Genomic DNA, 23,297 nt, shown 5'->3' with positions numbered 1-23,297 from the left:
GACTTCTACACTGTAATCTAATTTCTCGAATTGTACATATTTCTAATATTATTTCCAAAGTAATTTTAGATTATTTTAAACACTCGTAATTTGATGAAGAGATCTAGCCACGAAATATATTATAGAACCAGGATACACACATGAGAACATCGTGTAGAATTTGCGAGTAAAATAAATAAAAATTTATTACCAAAGCATTTCAATTTTGTTCTCCTCCTAAATACTGGCATATTTCGTTTGGAGTTATAATAAAGTTCTATAACTCTTCTGCTTAATTAAATAAATATTTGAACAAAAAAATAACTGCTACCGAGCTTGACAGCATCTTATACAAAAGACCACGCGTGTTTATTAAACTGCGCATCGGATTAGAAACGCCCAGTAAATAAAAACAGGATTATGTATATTATCTTTTGAACTATGATCTTGATTAAAGTTTATATTTATATCTTTACTCTATTGCGGCTGACGTGTCCTGCTATTGACGTCAGGTTTGTTGTTCTTTATTTCTGAAATGTTTTGTTTTTATGGAAGTCGGTCCAAGTAACTGATGAAGTTATTTGATGTAAGAGACTAATCCTAGTAATAACAGACAGACAGGAAGTTAGAATCACTTCAAGAAAAACTAAGACGGAAAGATTCCCCATCAGCAGCGTTTAATCTTCTGTACTCAAAACAACCAAACCAGAAAGTTAGCCCTTCAGGATACTGACCGAAAAATTAGTTTACTCCGAACGTTTTCCTGTTTTTATGCTTGTATTTTCTATATATCTATAAAAGTGAAAGTGTCTGTCTGTGTGTGTCTGTGTACATTTCCCTACGCAATAACTCTGCCAATTTTATATACAGGGTACTGAGATTTGGGGAAATCTTTGTAATCCGTTTACAGCCAGAAATTTCGCTGTTAAGGGGTCACAGTTCAACGATATGATCTTTGAGAACTCTACCAAACTCCTCCGACAATTTTCGGTCTAAACACTTGACATTTTAGATATTGATTCCTTGGACATGGATCTACCCTAATAACTTGATTTGAGCCCAAACAATAAATTTTAAGGGGTCATAATAAGGGTCAAAGTTTTAAAAAATTTACCTTTTTTTTCTTTTTTTTTGCTCAACATACACCTCCAAACACTCGAGCAACGCCGGGCTGAAATGTTAGTTAGACAATAATATAATACGTTGAGGTTGCTTTGGAACTTCCGTACTAGATAAACAATAACTACCAGTCGTATGAGCATTCTGTCGGCCACTAAACTACTTTTTTTTGGTGCGAATGCTGGATGAGTACCCAGGAAGATATAAAAAAAAAAGCGCATTCAAAGGTCTGATGAGCTTTGAGTGAACGACGTGTATCCATACAAATGAAGCGTAGGAAGAAGACGTTCGGTAGTCATTCAGCCGTATCGTTAAAACTCGCTTCTCGCAACTTACATACATTTTATGCGCGAATCTTAGTAAACAAGACCAACTTTCTTTTTTTATGTTATTTTTCAGCGTCCTAAATTATGAGATGACAGCATGAACGAAGTTAGAAAACAAGACGAAGGAGAACGCATTGATGTTTTCGATATAAGTTGTCGATGTATAATAGATGCTCCATTTTCCCATCCTATTTAGCACCATTAAACTAGCAATATCTAGTTAATACCCTCATCTTCAAGTGGTGACACATTAGCAAAAAGAAAATGTCCTGATGTTTTTTAATTTTTTTAAAAATTAATACAATGAGGACTTGTTTCTCCAAAGCTAAGTTAATCAACTAATCAACGTTTGTTTCCCAAAGGCATTAAGGGGAAAACGTTAGAATTACTTCAGTCTAGAAAGGCAGAGAATATGAAATGCAGCATTTGCACCGATACTACACTTCCATCTTAGCGTTAAAACCTAGTGTTAAATACCTGATCTTCACAACACGACACAAAGGATCAGGTGAGGTTTTGAAAAGCCACCACGCTATGAAAACTGTAATGTGCCTAGGAAAATGCCTGAGCAGTCTCTTCAGCTTTCTCAATGAAGGGCGCTATGAAGGGAAGGCTTAGAAATAAACCAGTTCTTTCTCAAAGTGAGTAATTAAGGACCATAAACAAAGCTATACCACATCTAACATCGACAGAGTTATTGACGAGCTGATTGTCAAGGATACATCATCGGCTTAATTTGAAGTTTCTGTTTACTTGCCACAGGACGAGGGCAGAGTAAGACACAAGATTAGAATTTTAGTGTGAGGAATATCCAAAAAAAATGAGAACTCTTGATTGAGACTTAAGTAAAATTACCCCAGGTTAGAAGGATCACTTCTTTTATTTAGCGAGGGCAAAAGATATAAACAGATGCTACACTTTACATTATTTATTTTGCATATAATTAGCATAAATCTCGACTAGTGCATTTATTTATTTATTTTTCCGGACTGTTACCCTTATCATCATAGTTGTTGTTGTTTCACGACGTTGCATCAAGTAACTGCATAACTTGCTTGGATTGACTTCCATTAAAAAAAAATAACATATCAGAAATAAAGAACAACAAATCTAGCAGGACACGTCAACCGAAATAGTGTAACTAATCCTCTGGCATGCTTTGGGTAGAATTTAAACCGCTATCTCCAGCCATTGCTCATCTGGAACCGTAGAGAACTGGCCCCCGGCTCTCTGTGGCACGGGGGACAAGATCGAGGTGTGGTGTCTGCCCCGGCGGATGCTGCAAGCAAAGACTAGCTGTGACTGGCAGGGACCATGTGTGGGGCCGGCCCAACATATCTGAACTTGGTCAGTGTAGGGATCACCCTACAGACCACAGTTACTATCCAGCTCCCATTTCCCACCTTTTGGGAGCTGGATACCCCTTTCCCTACCCCTCCCTCTCTCTCCACATTAAAAAACGGCCTTGTGCCTAATTTGCTCAGTGGGGAAGCAAATAAATCCAAACTGGCCCCCGGCTCTCTGTGGCCTCGGGCGACAAGATCAAAGTGTAGTATCTATCCGGCAGATGCTGCGAGCAAAGACAAGCTATGACTAGCAAAGACCATATGTGGAGGTAACCCCACATATCTTAACTTGGTCAATGTAGGGATCACCCTACAGACCACAGTTACTATCCAGCTCCCATTTCCCACCTCTCGGGAGCTGGATCCCCCTTTCCCTCCCCCTCCCTCCATCTCCTCATTAAAAAAACGGCCTTGTGCCTAATTTTCTCAGTGGGGAAGCAAATAAATCAAAACTGGCCCCCGTCTCTCTGTGGCCTAGGGCGACAAGCTCAAAGTGTAGTATCTGTTCCGGCAGATGCTGCAAGCAAAGATTAGCTATGACTAGCAAAGACCATATGTGGGGGTTACCCCACATATCTGAACTTGGTCACTGAAGGGGCAACCCTTCATACCAACAGTTTCTAATCCAGCTCCCATTTCCCACCTCTCGGGAGCTGGTACCCCCTTTCCGTCCCCCCTACCCCTTCATCACATTAAAAAACAGCCTTGTGCCTAATTTGCTCAGTGGGGAAGCAAATAAATACTTCTACTGCAAGCAAAGACTAGCTATGACTAGCAAAGACCATATGTGGGGGTAAAAACTGGCCCCCGGCTCTCTGTGGCCTCGGGCGACAAGATCAAAGTGTAGTATCTGTTCCGGCAGATACTGCAAGCTATGACTAGCAAAGACCAGATGTGGGGGCAACCCCATATGCCTGACCTTTAACCAGCTCCCATTTCCCACCTCTCGGGAGCTGGTCCCCTTTTTCCCTTCCCCCTCCCTTCATCCTCACATTAAAAATTGGCCTTGTGCCTAATTTGCTCGGTGGGGGAGCAAATAAATACCATCTGTTCCGGCAGATGCTGCACTTAAGATAATTTGTACCAGTCAATGGAGGGGAAACCCTCTATACTGGGACAATTATTATTTTTGGTAACCAGAGTGCCCCCTTTTTTTCTACTTTTAGGGGAGCTGGTTTTTTTACCTCACATTAAAAACGGCCTTGTGCCTAATTTGCTCAGTGGGGGAGCAAATAAACACCATCTGTTCCGGCAGATACTGCACTTAAGATAATTTGTACCAGTCAATGGAGGGGAAACCCTCTATACTGGGACAATTATTATTTTTGGTAACCAGAGTGACCCCTTTTAGGGGAGCTGGTTTTTACCTCACATTAAAAACGGCCTTGTGCCTAATTTGCTCAGTGGGGGAGCAAATAAATACTCTGTTCCGGCAGATACTGCACTTAAGATAATTTGTACCAGTCAATGGAGGGGAAACCCTCTATACTGGAACAATTATTATTTTTGGTAACCAGAGTGACCCCTTTTAGGGGAGCTGGTTTTTACCTCACATTAAAAACGGCCTTGTGCCTAATTTGCTCAGTGGGGGAGCAAATAAATACCATCTGTTCCGGCAGATGCTGCAAGCTATGACTAGCTATGACTAGCAAAGACCAGATGTGGGGGCAACCCCACATGCCTGACCATTAACCAGCTCCCATTTCCCACCTCTCGGAAGCTGGTCCCCTTTTTCCCTTCCCCCTCCCTTCACTCCTCACATTAAAAATTGGCCTTGTGCCTAATTTGCTCGGTGGGGGAGCAAATAAATACCATCTGTTCCGGCAGATACTGCAAGCTATGACTAGCAAAGACCAGATGTGGGGGCAACCCCACATGCCTGACCTTTAACCAGCTCCCATTTTCCACCTCTCGGGAGCTGGTCCCCTTTTTCCCTTCCCCCTCCCTTCACTCCTCACATTGAAAATTGGCCTTGTGCCTAATTTGCTCGGTGGGGGAGCAAATAAATACCATCTGTTCCGGCAGATGCTGCAAGCTATGACTAGCTATGACTAGCAAAGACCAGATGTGGGGGCAACCCCACATGCCTGACCTCTAACCAGCTCCCATTTCCCACCTCTCGGGAGCTGGTCCCCTTTTTCCCTTCCCCCTCCCTTCACTCCTCACATTAAAAATCGGCCTTGTGCCTAATTTGCTCGGTGGGGAGCAAATAAATACCATGTGTTCCGGCAGATGCTGCAAGCAAAGACTAGATAGTACTAGCAAAGATCTTATGTGGGGGTAACCCCACATATCTGAACTTGGTCACTGTAGGGGCAACCCTTCATACCAACAGTTTCTAATACAGCTCCCATTTCCCACCTCTCGGGAGCTGGTCCCCCCTTTCACTCCCCCCTATCTCCTCATTAAAAAACGGCCTTGTGCCTAATTTGCTCAGTGGGGAAGCAAATAAATATCTCTGTTCCGACAGATACTGCAAGCAAAGACCATATGTGGGGGTAGCCCCACATATCAGACCTTGGTCAATGTAGGGATCACCCTACAGACCAACAGCTACTATCCAGCTCCCATTTCCTACCTCTCGGGAGCTGGTCTATTTTTCCCTCCTCCTCCCTCTCTCTCCACATTAAAAAACGGCCTTTTGCCTTATTTACTCAGTGGGGAACCAAATAAATACAATCTGGAACCGTAGAGAACTGGCCTGCGGCCGTCCGTGGCCCGGGCGACAAGATCAAAGTGTATTATCTGTTCCGACAGATACTGCAAGCAAAGACCATATGTGTGGGCAACTCCGTATATAAGACCTTAGTCAATGTAGGGGCAACCCTTCATACTAATTGTCACTATCCAGCTCCCATTCCCCACCCATCGGGAGCTCGTGCCCCTTTCCCTCCCCCTCCCCTCTCTCCATATAAAAAAAACGACCTTGTGCCTAATTTTATCAGTGGGGAAGCAAATAAATACAATCTGGAACAGTAGATAATCAACGTCTCTTTCCAGGTTACAGGTAACCATTGTCTGAAGATAGCGGTTTCAATCCTACCCAAGTAGGCCACATGATTATTTGGTCAAACGCGGTGAGACAACCACAACTATGGAAATCAGTAATTACTGGGGACACAGTTACAAGACTCAGCATAACAATCTAGTCGATATTAATCACCTGAAGAAGACAAGAGGATGTTTTTTTTTCTTTTTTTATATAAATAGGAATCACCACTTATCAAGGCCCGGAGGCCACCCGAGGAGGGGTTAATGGGCATACATTAGTCAATGTAATTATAGCGTAGTAAACATAAGTAGTGTGAATTTAGTAAATTGTATTACTCAGGGGGATGGTTCATTAAGAACTTGTGTATGTTGGACTTGAAGACAATCAGATTGTAGTCAGCTGGAAAGCAGGCAATCGGAAGAGAGTTCCACTGGCGTACAGTTCTAAGAAAGAAGCTTTGTTCATGGAATCTGCATTTAGGTTTAGGCACAGATAAAGAGTGTGGGAAATTATTGATAGTGGTTTGGGCTAGACGAGTGCTATCGTGAAAGTTTGGCGAGGGGGGCATAGATTGAAGCTCAGACGAGCACTTGCTATGAAAATAACGATAAAGTAGAGACAGGATTGCAACGTCTCTTCTGTTGGAAAGAAGTTGCAGGGAAGAGAAAAGGGTATCCTCCACTAAGCTACGAAGTATATTTTGAACTCTGTCAAGGCAGGATAACCTGCCGCTTGCTCAATCCTTAGCCGTACATGGCTTTTATATAGGTAGAGAATGGCATCAGGAGTGAGATATCTACTGGAGCGGTAGAAGGATCCCACCATTTTCCCAGCGACCTTGGCAATGGATTTGATATACGTGTTTCATTTCTGGTCAGGAATAAAGGTCAAGCCCAGAAACCTGTCAAAATATGACGCCTCCCCAAGACGAGAGCCACCCATTTCAACCTATGCCATATTGGCATCAGTGCGTAGATGGTGTTGGTATAGAAGCTTGGTTTTAGATGCATTAAAAGTCGCCAGCCACCTCTTTCCCCATTGTACATTATGCTCAAGATCAGGAGACAGATAATCAGAGAGAACTTGGTCGTTTACGGTCTTTGATATGCTACCATAGATCGTAGTGTCGTCAGGATAAATGTCTACAAATTATGTAAGTATGTAAGTTGAAAGATCATTAATGTAGATCAGGAAGAGAGTTTGGCCCAAAATGGGCCCCTGAGGGACTCCAACATTAATACTGAGAGCTTCTGATTTCTTCCCATCAAGCACTACTCTTAGGAATCTATCAGGGTCGAAACGTGATGAGACAGCAACAACTATGAAGATGAGGATAACAATCCGAAAAAAAATAAAAAAAACAGAATGAATACACAAAGTATGAAGCCTCATCTCAAAGGATTTAAAAAACAAATTTTTTTTAAGATTAAAAATTAAAAAATAATAAATCACACAATTAAAATCAGGCATAAGGGCATCAAAATGGTTGAAAATATCATGTTAGTTCGTCATTTTTGATCTGAGTAACAATATTCACTATACCGCTCTTGACTAGAATCAATTTCCCTATCACAATACAACAAATTATTTGAACATTTAAAACTTTATTTTTCATAAATGTATTAGTAGCGTGGAGGTGTACAAAAACAAATTAATAAAAAAAAAGGTCAGACCTTCCAAAGGTTCCTAAAGAATAAATCACTCCAACTCAAATTGTTGGATTATTCGGACTATTGTTCTTATCTTGAACTAGCCTGGGTACCCGGCTTAGCCTGGGTGTTTGGAGGTGTGTGTTGAGCAAAAACAAACAAAAACATCGTGTGATAGGCAGGCTTAAACAGCATCGCGAACGAATAAAACATCGTGAAAAAAAACGTGACGTCTTTGCTATTACGCCCGTCGCCAATGACGGATGACTTTCGAAAATATCGGCGGAAAAAGCGACCCCACCCTGTAGAAAAGTGCCCAGTTGAGGGTGAACGAATTAATGTTTTGGGTCAATTTTTCGATATTTGTCGTCCAAAGGGTACAGCTTCAAAATGATATCAATCTCGTGAAAATCTGTCACTTTTGTCGAAAGTTTTAGGCAGACATACATACACGGATACACACATACATACATGCATACATACATACATACATATATACATACATACATTTAAACAGACAGGTGAGATTTATATTATAGAAGGTAAATACGTGTTATGAGTGTGAAAAGAAGGAGTACCAAAAAAAATAATTTATTATTTATGGATGACTTAAAGTTGTATGCAAAGAATAAAGATCAGTTAAGTATGCTTGTGAGGACTGTTCAAATGTTCAGTAATGACAGAGGTATGAAATTCCGCATGAAGAAGTGTGATGCCATAAAATTCGAAAAATGAGAAAATTTTGGAAGTGAAGCAATAAAGCTCTTGAATGGGAAAAATTATAAAAAACTGCTGGAGAAGTAAGATACACCTATTTGGAATTGTAGAACAAGATAAAATAAAAGAAGCTAAATGAAAAAAAAAAACAATAATATGAAAAAAATGCAAAAGAATACTACGGGTATTTTGTTTTACACATTAAATATTGACCTTAAATCAAGATTTAATGTAAAAAACAAAATACCCGCAGTAAACACATAGTCAGTAGATATATTTCGATATGGGGCTGTTATTATTCAATAGAGAAAATGGAACACAAGGAAAACAGTGGCAATGAATGGAGCTCTTAAACCAAGGAGTAATGTCAATAAGTTATATCTGAAAATGGGAGGACGATGACTAATAGATGGAGAACGCTGCGTAAAAAAAAGAAAATAATCTGAAAGTTTATATCTCCAAATGTAAGGAAACGCTTATAAAGAGTGTGTCAGCATTTTTTAAAATTGCAATAAGTAAAGAGCAAAATATTTAACTCAAGAAATAAACAAAAAACGGAATACAAGTGGACAGAGAAGGAAATGCATAGCAATTTAATAGGAGTCAACTAGAGGCAGTGGACAAAGGAAAAAAACTAATAAGATAACTCGATAAGAAGCAGCCGTATACAAGCAATTATTGATAAAACATAAGAAAACAGTAAATGCAGAATCTGTGGACAAAGAGGCGAAACAATAAACCATGTAGTAAGTGAATGCAGCAAACTGGTCCAAAAGGAATACAAGAACAGACACGACCAAGTGAAATGGGCAGTACACTATGAATTATGCAAACAACGGCATCTCAATTACAGACAAGTGGTACAGTATAAGTTGACAACAGTACTTGAAAACGAGAATCACAAAATCATATGGGACATGGACGTACAAACTGATAAACCCATCCAAGCAAGAAAACCAGATATCGTAATAATTAACAAGAAAGAAAAGTCCTGTCAAACTGGAGACTTTGCTGTTCCAGCTGAACACAGGGTGAATACCAAAGAAAAGGAGTAACGGAGAAAATACACAGAACAATCCAGAGAGCTGAAAAGGATATGGAAGATGAAGAAAATCAAAATAATATCATTAATAGTAGGAGCTCTAGGAGCTCTCGAAAGATGTCGAAAAAGGAATAGGAGAAATTGGTATCAGGGGAATGACTGGAAAAATATAACGAACAACAATAATGAAAAAAACTGAAATATTTAAGAAAAAAAAACCCTTGAATGTGGAGACTAACACACATGGACACAAGCGCAGCCAAGACAAACTGCTGCAGAGACAAAATATGAGTCGCTACATGGAACCAAGAACACGGAAGCTGCATAGCTATAAGTTCTCTAACCCCACCCCATCCATCCATTACCACATCACTGCCCCTCAAAAAAGAGTGAGACCGAGTAGAGTCAAGAAGGAAGATAAGATCGAGGAGTGAGCACTAACTAGACCTCCGCTGTATAAGTGGGACCTGGGAAGGGTTTTTTGCCACTCAAATTCTAGTGAAGAACAATGAGAAATAAATGGCAAGCAGCTGTTGCGATAATGCAAATTTATTCACAAATGTTATCGAAAGAGGTGGAGAGTACTGGAAAATCTGGGAAGACTTGTTGTCACTTAGCTTCGAGGGAAGACCACAGGCTGTATTAAATGAGATCTTTGATAACCTGTGTGGAAGCTCCTTGTGAGCCAATAATAATAATAATAATAATAATAATAATAATAATAATAATAATAATAATAATAATTGTACTAGGAACAATCCCGAAAAAAAAATGGGAGAACTCGGAATCAGGTGGACAGACGAGCAGATACAATGGATACCATTAATGAAAACAGCTAAAATATTAAGGAAACACCTAGAATGCGGCGATTAACGCATATGAGGTAAACAATCTAACCGGAAACTACAATAAAAGAAGAAAAAATGAGGAGCATCACGTGGGATTTAAAAACCGAAACTGGATAACGATAATCTATCTCCCCCCCCCCCAAATATATTAAATTAAATAAAAATGGTGTCTACATCAACTGACCTTACATATAATAGACATGAAGTGTAAAGTAGAATGGAAGGATGGAAGTAAGAAAAATTTAACCAGACCTTCACTTGATCAGTCAGAAGACCGGGACGTTGGGGAGGCTTGTTGCCATCCAAATTCCAGTTCCGTTGCCGATACAATTACCGATTCCGACATTTTATAAATCTCTTAATGTCTAACTATAAGAGTTGTTATTTTCCATCAATTATCGTAAAAACCCATGTTAAATGTTAAATCCCTTGTTAAAACATACAACCACGCTTGTGTGGGCGTGAATCTCTTGATTTTAAACTTACTGATATTTTAAAATCAATAAATATTTATTATTTTATCATTACTACCAGTGGTGGAAGATTTTGCTTTAAACAAAATCAAATAAAAAGAATAATTAAAGTAATCGTTTTTGGCACTGGAAAATAGGTACATTTTTACCGATACCGATTCCGTTACTCTAAAAATTCCAATTTTTCCGATTCCCGATTCCAATGACAATCGATCGTCCTAACACTAGTCAGAAGCAAAGTTTGATTGGTCAGCTTGAACGCTATTTAAGCCTGAGCGTCATAATCCAACAAAATAAATATGTTTGTAAAATCTAATATATAAACGGCTATATGTCGGTCTGTCTGTCAGTCTGTCTGTCTGTGGGTATGCCTCCATATTTTCAAACTCTATCTCCTCCGAAACTAAAAATCGCAGAACTGCGCTAGGAGCCTCAAATGATTGCATCTTTTACGGGTCGTTCTTTTATGGGGTTTTAACCGGTTTATATAGTTTTTAAAGGATCAAAAAATGTTACATTCATTTTTGTTTATTTTTAATTTTTATTTTTAACATGTTAATATATGTGTCACGTTGGTACAGTGGAGGCGTGACCTGCTTTGAATGCTACAGTTTTGCTTTCGGTTTCGATTCTAGCTGATGGCAACCAAATACTTTGTTTTTTTTTTTTACTTTTGAAACACGACTCTATAATAATATATACGAAATCCGAACCAATTAAAATATCATATTTAAACGTATTTTACGTCGGGCAAGGCTGGGCGTCCCCCACCCGCTAGTTAATCGAATATTTATTGGATAAAGATCCAACGTAACTCGGAACTAATACAAAAGAAGAGAGAAAAAAGCGATGTTTTATAGAAACTAAAACTGTAGTAACTTGAAATGTCCGTTTGTGGGAAACGGTGCGACATGAGCTGCTTACCGGCTGACAACAACGTTGTCGTCTTCAAGTCGAATCTAACCAAATTCGTCCTCTCACGTAATATACTCTGGCCAATGTTACAAATCCCCTCAATATTTCACCGTCCACAAATCACCTAAATATTTCACCGTCAACCAAGCAAACTAAATTAACTCTTATCCTCGAGTGGCTTTTAGACCCTAAGAAACGGTAACCCATTTGTAAAGAAAAAAAAAACGCAGAAGGGTTTTTTTTTAAATACTATTCAAAAATGGACTTTAAACTGACCTGTATTTCGTCTCACAAAGGTAAGGGTTTTCACTTTTACATATCTCGACGTGTTGCAACTTTCCTGTGTTCTCGACTTAATTTTCAATTATAATAATCTTCAAATCATACTCGCCGACGATCTGTGAGCGTCAGCAATCGTCCAGTAGGTGTTCGTTTATAACGGCCATGTTGTTAGAACATCTGCGGTATGAGTGAGTAAGAAAAGAAAGAACGTAAAAAGAGAAAAGGAAGAAGAAAATACGCTCTGGGCAAACAACTGGGAACAATATGCCGAGAAATGACAATCCCTCGCTTATAACAACTTTTATTTTACGTTTACTTTTCTTTCATTTTTTTTTATTGTTTAATACAGGGGTTCTCAACCGGGGTCCACATAGACCCTAGGGGTCCATGGAATATTTCTGGGGGTCCACAGGCAAAACATAACAAAACTTATTATTATAGTTGTTGTAGAATACTTTATTTGAATTAAATTAGTTTTCATTTAAAAATAAAGCTTAATTATATAATATATCTTTGATTATTAAAACCTCAAAATTTATATGAGTGAAAAATAGAAGATTGTCTTATGACCAATAGTTATGAAGGGGTCCACCAAGATAAAAAGAAGGGAAAAGGGGTCCATGAGTAAAAAAAAAAGGTTGAGAACCACTGGTTTAATACTTAAGCAATAAATCTATATCTTTCCGGAAACGTCTCGGCCTTTGGGTCAAGATCAAAGTGCAGTATCCGTTCTTCAGATGGTTCACTTCAATTTCTTGTTCTCTGTTAGTGGAGGATAAATCCTTCACGACTGAGAAAATTTTTATTTTTTGTTACTTTTCTCCATATTAAAAAAAAAACGATCCTGGTGTCTAACTCTGTCCTCGTGGGTAGGCATTCTCAACAGGAAGGTAACTCTATATCTGTACTCTTATGAATTTGGTTGTTTTGTGTATTAATAATCATATTAAAAACTCTTTTTCTTATTTGTTGGTATTTATTTGCTTCCCCACGAAAGCAAAATGTGACACAAGGTCGTTTTTAATGTGAGGAAAACCAGCTACTCCCGAAAAGGGCTAAAAGGGCATTCTGGTAGGGACCAAAAATAATAATTGTCTCAGTACAGCGGATTTCCCCTCCATTAACCAAAGACAAATTAACTTAAGTGGAGCATCAGAACAGATACTACACTTTGAGATATTAAATTTTTTATTCAGGCAAAAAAGTTAAACTTGAACAAAAAAAAAAAAATTAAGCACAAGGCCAACAAAAGGGAGGAAAAGTGGGGTTCGTTGGTTATCCTTGTCACTCTAGAACTTAACAAAAGTTTCTCCTACTATCTTCTTCCACCATAATACCGCATTCGCCCTTTCGTACTTCGCGACGTCCTACTTAGCACACAATTTTTAAAATATTTTTTATTAGCGTGTAAAAAAAACAATGAAGGTAATTTTTTTTTTATTAGCGTGTAAAAAAGATAACAATAAAGGTAATACAATAATTCATTTGTGTCGATGGCGGGGGAAGAAAAATACAATAGTGGTTAGTAGGACCCTCCCAACCCCGTCTAGTTCATAGACCGCCCGTTACACTTCGGTTTGTAAAGGAACCTGAGCTTCTGTGGGACAGTCTCTAAGTGAGGATACCCTCTAGATGGGATGAAATAGAGGTGGGTGAGGTTTGGAGGTCTGTGATTGATTTCTTTCTCTCCAAGATGATTGAAATTTAGAGGGGGGGGTTAAAAGAAAAAACTGCCGTTAGGAGAGTGTGGGGATCTTGGAGGCTTCCTAGTCGAGGAGGGATGGAGCACTCACTCGGCTAGCTAAGAGGCTAAAGATTAAGTTACACTTGACAGAACTGCACGTTCTACACCTAGGCGGCCTCACGTTGTCGACGACACTGAATAAGGTAATCGGGTGAGGATATTCGGGGTCAATGCGATCCGTCACGTCGCTGACATAAGACCAGTATCGGCGGAGTTCACGGCAATCGAAGAGAGCATGATCAGTTGTTTCTACGCCATTATTCCACAACGGGGACAAGCAGGCCACTCCAAAAAAAAACGGAACTGCATTGTATGTTGTTGAGTGGACGTGCATTTCGGGCCAATCGCCAGGTCAGAGAGAACTCCAAATTGTTCAGATGACTCGAACCCGGTGCCCAACTCCACAGATTGGATCTCACTCTGCTGCCATCACAAACGTGTGCATAGCGGGTCGTTGGTGGCCCCCCTCACTAGATCCTTGTGAAGTTCCCTATGGGTAGGAGTCACAAGCTTGGTAGTCGTTCTAGCGCAGATCGGCACCCTTTTAGGAAGGCATATTCTCCCCGTGGCTAAGCATGGATCTCAAAAGAGGGGTCTAGAACGAGGTCGGGAACGGAAGCAGTAACCGCAGGGGGTCCACAGTTGATCATCTTACATTTAGTGGCTCAAGAAGGCAAGCCTTTCAACGTTTCGATGACATTTAAGTCCAGCGTTCCCATGCCTCCCTCACACGGACGTTGAATACAGACCTGTCTGCTCACCCAGTTTCCTATTTATTTAAAAAGAAATTACAACTTTGTCATATATAAGTCGTGGCACTAGCAAAAGATCTTGCTAATTTGCATATTCTTTTAAACATTTATTTTAATTAATTGCCATTTAGTTTTTTCGGTTTTCTAATGGGATGATCATCTTTACGTGTTACTGTTAGCTGTAATTATGTTCATGCAGATATTCTACATGATTTAGTTGCGTGATATTTGCGTAAATACGTTATACTCTTTCCATATATATGTTTATGTATACTTATATATTTTATTTAAAAAATGTTCCTACCAAACTCCTCTATCAGATTTTTGGTTTACAGATATGAACCTTCATATATAAGGTATTTGAACCCATGCGAAACTTTATATTTGAGTTTTAGTTTGGAAACATCGGTACAAAACTCTGAAAATGAAAAACAAAATGAAATTTACAAGGTTTATATTGAACGACGGCATTACGAATATGCATGCGTAACGTAATAGGTACTGTTTAATGTTTTAATTTTTAGCCTTACAGTAAGCACATTTTCATGACTCAGTCGTTATTGGGTGCAATATAATATAGTAATAAATACGAAATCTTTATTAATCATAATATCATATTTAAGCATATTTTACGACCGGGTCATGTCGGGCGGCCTGCTAGTAATGAAATTAAGATAGAAACAAAAGAAGGAAACAGAAGAGTAATTCAACTTTAATCATTCTTTCACGACCGGCTCGTTTGGTTCAATAGTCAGAGCGATTTCTAATGAATCGGGAGACCGGAGTTCAAGCCTGAAAATTGGTATTTGATGGCAGAAAACCTTTTTGTTTTTTTTTTGTCTTTTTTTTTTTAAAACGCTTATGAATAAACTGAAAAGATTTCATTTGTTTTTTTTTTTTTATTATTATTCTTGAAACGGTTATAGATACACCTTGAGAGCTTCGAATTCAAGCTTAAGCCACACTTTTAGAAACAACAAAAGCAAATCGAAAAAGCCCCCCCTCCACAATCATAAAAAAAATGCAAATAAAAAATTTCCGTTATTTAAAAAAAAAATTAAAAAACCAAATCCATATTATGCACGCGTTAATGTTTACAAAGTTATTTTTCAGATTCAGAAACTCAAAAGTCGTCTCATAATGGTGGGTAAAATAGATTCCAATTACTTTTTCCCTTCATTCGCGTTTCAGGTTCGAGCCTTCCTACTTGACTTTTTCTTTTTGCAGTCGTTCGGACACTCACCCTTATTTTTATTGAGACAAAAGTTGTTTTGATTTTTTTTTTGATGGGGGTATTCACACGGACACCTAAAAAGTGCTCAATATCCGGAAAATAGATTTTTCTCTTTGTACTTTTTGGCAAAATATCTGATAGATAGGATATCATCTACTTCTTTTTGGGGCGATTACATTTACATGTTTTTATCTGTGCTTTGATTTTTTAAAAATATTTGTGGAGGTATCGATGTTGCCCATGATGAAAATGATTACTATCCTTGGGTGTGTTTAAAGGGAATTTCATGTCAACCCGGGTAATGCCGGGTATGCATGCTAGCATATATATATATATATATATATATATATATATATATATATATATATATATACACACACACAAAAGACAGTTACATAGTAAGAGTGGATAATATTTTTATTATATTACTTTTTTTTAATAAAATATTCAAAGTTTAACATCATGCTTTATTAATGCTAAAATTTCTTTTCATTTTGCAGCGGTTAATTGTCGTCTAGCGACGTCAAAGGTTACTTTGTTGCAGAGTTCGATTATTTCGATGAGCGGCAATCGTCAATTGCTGCACTGATGATTGTGAAAGCATGAACCACTAGTGCCTGTACGTATTAAATTATAAAAATCATAATACCTATATATATATATATATATATATATATATATATATATATATATATATATATATATATGTACTAGCAAAAGTACCCGTCGTTTACTAGGTTCAGAAACAGCCTACAGAAAATGGACTCTGATTCATGAAAGTACGATAGGTTATGAAAAGGAAGGGTTGTAAAGAGATAGCTTCGAATTGAGGGGGGGTATCAAAACCAAGGCAAAATATAATGAAAGTAAAAATAAAATAGATAAACCCATAATTTATTATAACATACCTGTTCACACTGAAACACTTATCACAATATTCTGTGGATCTATATTAAAAAACCTTGGTAGACTTTGTGACATATTTCCATTCTATGGAGGTCAGGCGCGAACGAACACACCATAATTTTATTATACCATATTTCTTCAAACTGAAACATAATTATCAAAGTATACTTACTCAGATAGATATGAAAAGTCTTTATTGAAGTTTGTGCCTATTTCCATTCTATGGAGGCCAGGCACGAACTCAGACCCCACAATTTTATTATACCATCCCTATTAAAGGTAACACATACTTATCAAAGTATTATTATGTACATCTATATCGAAAACACTTGTAAACGTTTTTTTTTTTTTCATTTTTAAATTATTTTATTGCCCTACTTTGTGGACCAGGCGAGAACGCAGACCCCACAATTTTAATGAGCCACCGTTCTGCCAGATCAAACATACCCATTCCTGTGTCTCGATACATCTTCTATTATTATATGTGATCAGTTTTCTATAATAGTCAACTATATAGGAGCCTATTCGTGACCAGACACACACAGACGTTCGGCTTTATATATATATATATATATATATATATATATATATATATATATATATATATATATATATATATATATATATATATATACAGAAGGCGAGGGATTATATAATTATTTCCAAAACCAAACAACAAATTTATGAGCTGCGACGTTGTTTGGCTGTGAATATATATATATATATATATATGAAATTTATTGCCGTGAGTCCAGAATGAATTTACATATTGTTTCCGCTAGGAGGATATCCTCTGAAGATGAGGAGAGATCAGACCAGCTTCGTTAGAATCATAGATGGACTGAGTTTTAATACCAATAAGAATGGAAAAATAATCGTTGCAGATGAAGGGAAGTTAGATTAGAAGGGGAAGTGGGGTGGGGAGGACATTGTTATTTAAAGTAGTAGGAGTCTATATAATGAGAGGGGGGTTATTAAATATTAATTATGTGTTTACGTTTATAGACGCTCTTGTAATTTATAACGGTTTAAGATTAAAACTTTGAAGGATATTCTATTGTGTATCTTTAAGGTGTAAATTTTAAGGTGGAGGAAAACAAATCCACCAAAGAATAAGAAATAGAGGCGAGACCAGGACAAAAACAAAAAGTTTGGTTGGAACGGAGACTCCACAATTTTATTATACCATCCCTATTTACGTTAAAACATTCTTTTCAAAGTATTCTTATGTATATCTATATCAAAAACACTTGTAAATGTTTTTTTTCTTCATTTTTTTATTTCCATACTTTGGGGGCCAGGCGCGAACGCAGCCCCCACAATTTCTATGAACCACCGTTCTGCCAGATAAAAGATACCCATTCCTGATCCTCGATACATCTTCTATCAATATATGTAACCCGTTTTTTTAAAATAGTCAACCATATAGGAGCCTATTCGTGACCAGACACACACACATACACACACACACACACACACATACACACACGTTCAGCTTTATATTATGTATGTATATGTATATATATATATATACATATGTATATATATATATATATATATATATATATATATATATATATATATATATAATCCTTCAGGGAGACAAGACCTTCCAAAGGGCGAATGAACTCTGTTTTGGGTCAACGTCCAACTAGCACCGTGTATATTTGTGTTTGTGTATATGTGTATTTGTGTGGAGAGGGCTCCCGTAAGCCGTGGTGAAGGCAACCTTCCTAGGAGAAGAAAATCTTTGATTTAAAAAACAATAAAGCGGAAGACCAGTACCCGCATTAAGCTGGTCTGCAGTTTAATTTGTTGCTGGCTATCTTGCTCTTGCTTGTTGCTGGATCTCAACATTTTGAACCGAGAGAGAGAATTAGCTGTCGTACAAAGCTAAGCCTCTGTAACATCATCTTTGTATAGATACTCCCTAAGGCATTTGCGCTCATGAATTTTAATCGTCATATATATATATATATATATATATATATATATATATATATATATATATATATATATATATATATATATAGACATAGAGGGGAGGACAGAGATCCCGCTTCAAGATACCGGTTCCTATCACATGACCACACATTGTAAACATACCGATGTGCTAATTGTTTTTACATCGCTAACAAAATAGAGGATTATCTAATTGTCATTAAACTCTCAGCCTCTTTTCTCTAAATTATATATTTCACAAGCCCCACAACTTTAAAAATGTAACCGGTTTGATTCAATTTACATTGGAGCCTCATGCACAATCATCTTCCGACCAGGGCAGAGTAAGCCAAAAGGTTCATTTTTTAAATGTAGGCAAAATCAACAAATTAAGAAAATCTAAGTGTGCATGAACATTTAAATCGTCCCAGTAAAGAAATATTTTCGATTCACCGACTGAGGAGACAAATGCCGATACTACACTTTGCTTCTAGCAAAAACGAAAAAAAAAAGTTACCGGTAAAAGTGGGTAACTATTATTTGTAAGGCGATTTTTTTAAAGTAAGAAGAAAAATAAAGTATCAGTATAGAGATTTGAAGAGGGCAACTACAACCGTTGATTTCTTTTTTTCTCGAAGGTACGTAATAACGGTTCAGGGAGAGAGAGAGAGAGAGAGAGAGAGAGAGAGAGAGAGAGAGAGAGAGAGAGAGAGAGAGGCGGATAGACAAACAGGCAAACCGAAAAGACAGACATCTAGATAAAGATAAAAACGAGAGATGGAGATGGAGACAGCAAGAATATATATGAATATATATATATATATATATATATATATATATATATTTATATATATATATATATTTATATATATTTATATTTATATATATATTTATATATATATGTATATATATATATATATTTATATATATATGTATATATATATATATTTATATATATATGTATATATATATTTATATATATGTATATATATATATGTATATATATTTATATATATATATAGTGAATAAATGACAAAAGACTATATTCCAAAGTTCATGATGTTAACCATCTTATAATGTATTCCTTTAATTCAGTTGACATTTAAAATTCTTGGCGTTATCTGTTTCGTAGCGCAAAGTCAATCACTTAATTATTATATCAATCAATGAATCTATTTTACCCTTAAATCATTTGAAGAAATAGCAAAGATCAACCCGTCAAAAGGAATTAACAGTGAATTAATCATTGAATAATGTTAACTGAAAGACATTAGAACTGTATAAACATTACTTATTAGATAGATATAGATGTAATTAGGTTATTTATGATAAAAGAATGAATGGTAAAAAAAAGTAAGTTAATATATTGATGGATTTTTTTTAAGTGCGATAGCTCTATCACCCTTAAAATTGAATTAATTTTAACTTTCTACGCTAAAGGTAAACAATTGAGCATATGGCGAAATCATAAATCTCAATCGAACGTAATTATAGGTTTAGAATTAATTAATACTAAGAATTATAATTGAAATAGTAAAAACCTTGATTATAACAGTTAAGGGAACTTTATTATATATGGTTTCAAATTCAAATTAATAAATAATTAAATATAACCGTGAGTAGAATGTTTTGGGTTTTTTTGTTTCGTTTAGTTTCGTTTCGTATATGCAAATATGTGTAATAGTTATAATAAGTCATGTTATTTTCATAATTATGTATACATTAATTAGAATTAATACATTTACTAACTATTAAATATAACATTTTGGCAGAACATTCCTAAATTCATAGAACACGTTAGTACGAATAGATGGGTTTATTTCTAAAATTAAAAATGGCTAATTGAAAACATATTATAAGGTATTTACAGCCCCTGTTCCAATTTTCGAATTTTAATCATGTCAAATTGCACTTTATTTCCTTTTGACAGATTGATTGTTACTATTTCTTCTGATGAGTTCAGGGCAAAAGAGATTCACTGATTGATATAATAATTAAGTGATTGTTTTTGCGCGACGAAAAAGATACTGTAAAGAATTGTAAATGTCAACTGAATTAAATAAATAACAAGATAGTTAACATCATGACCTATGGAATACACTCTTTTGTCTTTTATTCAGTATATTACATTCAGCTTCTTAAATAAGGATTGGTATATACTATTAGGAAATAAAATATATTTCCAAATATATATATATATATATATATATATATATGTATGTATGTATATATATATGTATATATGTATGTATGTATTATTTAGGTGTATATATATATATATATATATATGCACGTATGCGGTACAGTTTCGCTGTTTCAAAGCGCATCAGTGTGGCTAGACAAGCAACAACCTCCAGCCAAGATCGAAACTCGATTTCACAAACGACTGTCGTAGCTTCTAACCGTTGCGGCTGCTGCTATGAAGGCAGTGAATTAACAATGTTTTGACATTGTCCAAATACTTAAACGCAATTTGTTTACACAAAAAGCATCTCTTCATATGCTAATGGTAATTTGTATATCACTTACCAATATGCTCAACCTTATATATATAAATATATATATATATATATATATATATATATATATATATATAAATATATATAACTACTTCATTTACTCACATAAAATTAATATACGAAAGTATAGATTTATGCGTAAACTTTAAGTATTTACTTCAAAAATGCTCAATACGTAGGTAGAGCTAGTTAGTAATTTATAAAATATATATGGCGATTAAGCTACACCGAATATTCGGCGTTTCATCCACAGGCGCATAAGCCTGACTAATCCTAGAGTGGATGAAACGCCGAATATTCAGTGTAGCTTAATCGCCATATATATTTTATAAATTACTATATATATATATATATATATATATATATATATATATATATATATATATATATATATATATATATATATGTGTGTGTGTGTATGTGTGTGTGTTTCTGTGTGTGTTTGTATACACTAGTAAAAGTACCCGTCGTTAACTGGGTTCAAAATCAAAAAAAGGCTACAGAAAATGGACTCTGACTTATGAAAGTATGATAGGTTATGAAAAGGAAGTGTCGTAAAGAGATAGCTTCGAATTTGGGGGTATCAAAACCAAAGCAAATTGGGTCGAAAATTTGAGCTACCAATATATAAATGCATGTATGCATGTTTGCATGTCTGCCTAAAACTTTCAACAGGGGCGACGGATTTTCTACGAGATCAGAATCGGTTTTAAGCTCGGCTTTTCCGACGATAAATACCGATAAATACCGAAATATGTTCTAAAAACATTACTTTCTTCACCCTCAATTGGGTACTTTTCTACAGGGAGGGGCCGCTTTTTTCGCCGATATTTTCGAAAGTCATCCCTTCTTTTCGATTGTCTAGTCTCAATTTAAGCCTACGTCACTTGCGGTTTTGCGGTGGTCGTCACGTTTTCCCCCGTTCTTTTCCCCCTTCGCGATACGGGTTCGAGCCTGCCTTCCTACTACCACTTTTTTTTTTTGCTACAAACACCTGGGCAACGCCGGGCACCCATGCTAGTATATATATATATATATATATGTATATATATATATATATATATTCCAGGTTGATAAATATTCAAAAGATTATATTCCATTGAATTCTAGCAAGGGTCGTTGATAGTGCTCAATCAAAGGGAGCATATTAAATAAATTTAAAGTTAAACTTACAGTTTTAATTGTCTTTCTCTTATAAAAAAGCTGTACTCTCTTTTGCGTATTGAGGTTTCTTTACTGGGTTGGGATTAAATTATCTATATATAAATGTTGGTATTTATATTAGATTAAAGTTTACCTTTGCGTAGATCAGGTAAACACTACTTCCTTTTGATTTCATTACTATATATATATATATATATATATATATATATATATATATATATATATATATATATATATATATATATTAAACGTTATGAACGATCGGTACCATGAGGTTGATGTGCATTATCAGTCGAAGCAGGTTTGCACAGGTGATGACAAAGAGGAAGCGGAGAGGATGAGAGTAAGGGAGAGAGGAGAGCATAAGAAAAGGAATAACAGAGGCATGAAAAGGAAAGAGAGAGAGAGAGAGACGTTAAAATAATAAAGTAAGAGAAAATAAATAATAGAGAGAGATAGAGAGAGAATGAGGAAGATACAAAGACAGACGGACAGATTGAGAAGAGAGAAATGTAGACAAAGATGCAGGCGAGATATTGAGATGGAGACAAAGAGAATGAGTGAGAGAAAGTACGGCCGAGCGAAAGCGAAATTTGAAAAAAGAAATTGTTTTTATTACATTTTCACCCCAAATAAGGCGCATTGCCACTTTGGTTTACGGGGCTACTATCAGGGGCAGCAACTACTGGGACACTATGTTGGGATTTGGGCAGCAAGATGTCGGTTCACGTTGCACTTGAACTTCTGCGTGTCAGTACAGTTAGGGAAGCAGGAACCTGGAATGGAATTCCAGAGTCTAGCGGTTCTGGGGAAGAAACTACTGGAGTAGAAAGATCTTTTACATCTAGGGATCTCTACTGTGTGGAGGTGGGATTTAGCTGCCTGTCGGGTTTGTCGAGGGTGTCTACGTCGTGGGGGCATAAGTGTCTCGAAATCTAGAAATAGAGAGAGATAGATAGATAGATAGAGAGAGAGAGAGAGGATAAAAGAATAGTAGGAGAAAAATTGAGAGTGAGAGAGTGAGTTATAGAAGAAAAGATATAGTAAAAGAGTACAAGTAAAAGAAAAAAAAATCAAATTTAAACTAAGAAATCAAAAATAACTTACCATCTTTGCTTTGTATAAAATCCAAAAGTGTTTTTTATGCATATTCCATTTGTATATACATAGGGAGAAAGAGATGCATATGTCTTTGTACACAATACACTTTATGAATATATATATATATATATATATATATATATATATGTGTGTGTGTGTGTGTGTGTGTGTGTGTGTGTGTGTGTGTGTGTTTATGTTTCAGATTAATGTTGTTGTTGTTTTAATTAAACCAGTCATGATTTTCATCA

The 23,297-nt window shown here is 36.3% G+C and overlaps 1 long non-coding RNA gene across 7 annotated transcripts in view; it reads right to left on the bottom strand.

Moving 5' to 3' along the window:
• Positions 1-23,297, bottom strand: part of LOC145254839 (uncharacterized) — a 467,813-nt gene that overhangs the window by 100,002 nt on the left and 344,514 nt on the right. For 2 of the 7 annotated variants that reach the window (XR_013863810.1, XR_013863813.1), the window contains one exon: positions 11,683-11,865. The exons of the other annotated variants lie outside the window; for them this stretch is intronic. This is a non-coding gene — a long non-coding RNA (uncharacterized LOC145254839). The remainder of the gene's footprint in view (positions 1-11,682; positions 11,866-23,297) is intronic. 7 annotated transcript variants of the gene reach the window in all.

Source organism: Euprymna scolopes, chromosome 30 (genome assembly GCF_053919585.1).
Source record: "Euprymna scolopes isolate OS-2025 chromosome 30, ASM5391958v1, whole genome shotgun sequence".
Classification (NCBI taxonomy): Eukaryota; Metazoa; Mollusca; class Cephalopoda; order Sepiida; family Sepiolidae; genus Euprymna; species Euprymna scolopes.
Note: the sequence above shows the minus strand (reverse complement) of the source record. Positions and strands in the feature narration are given on the sequence as shown.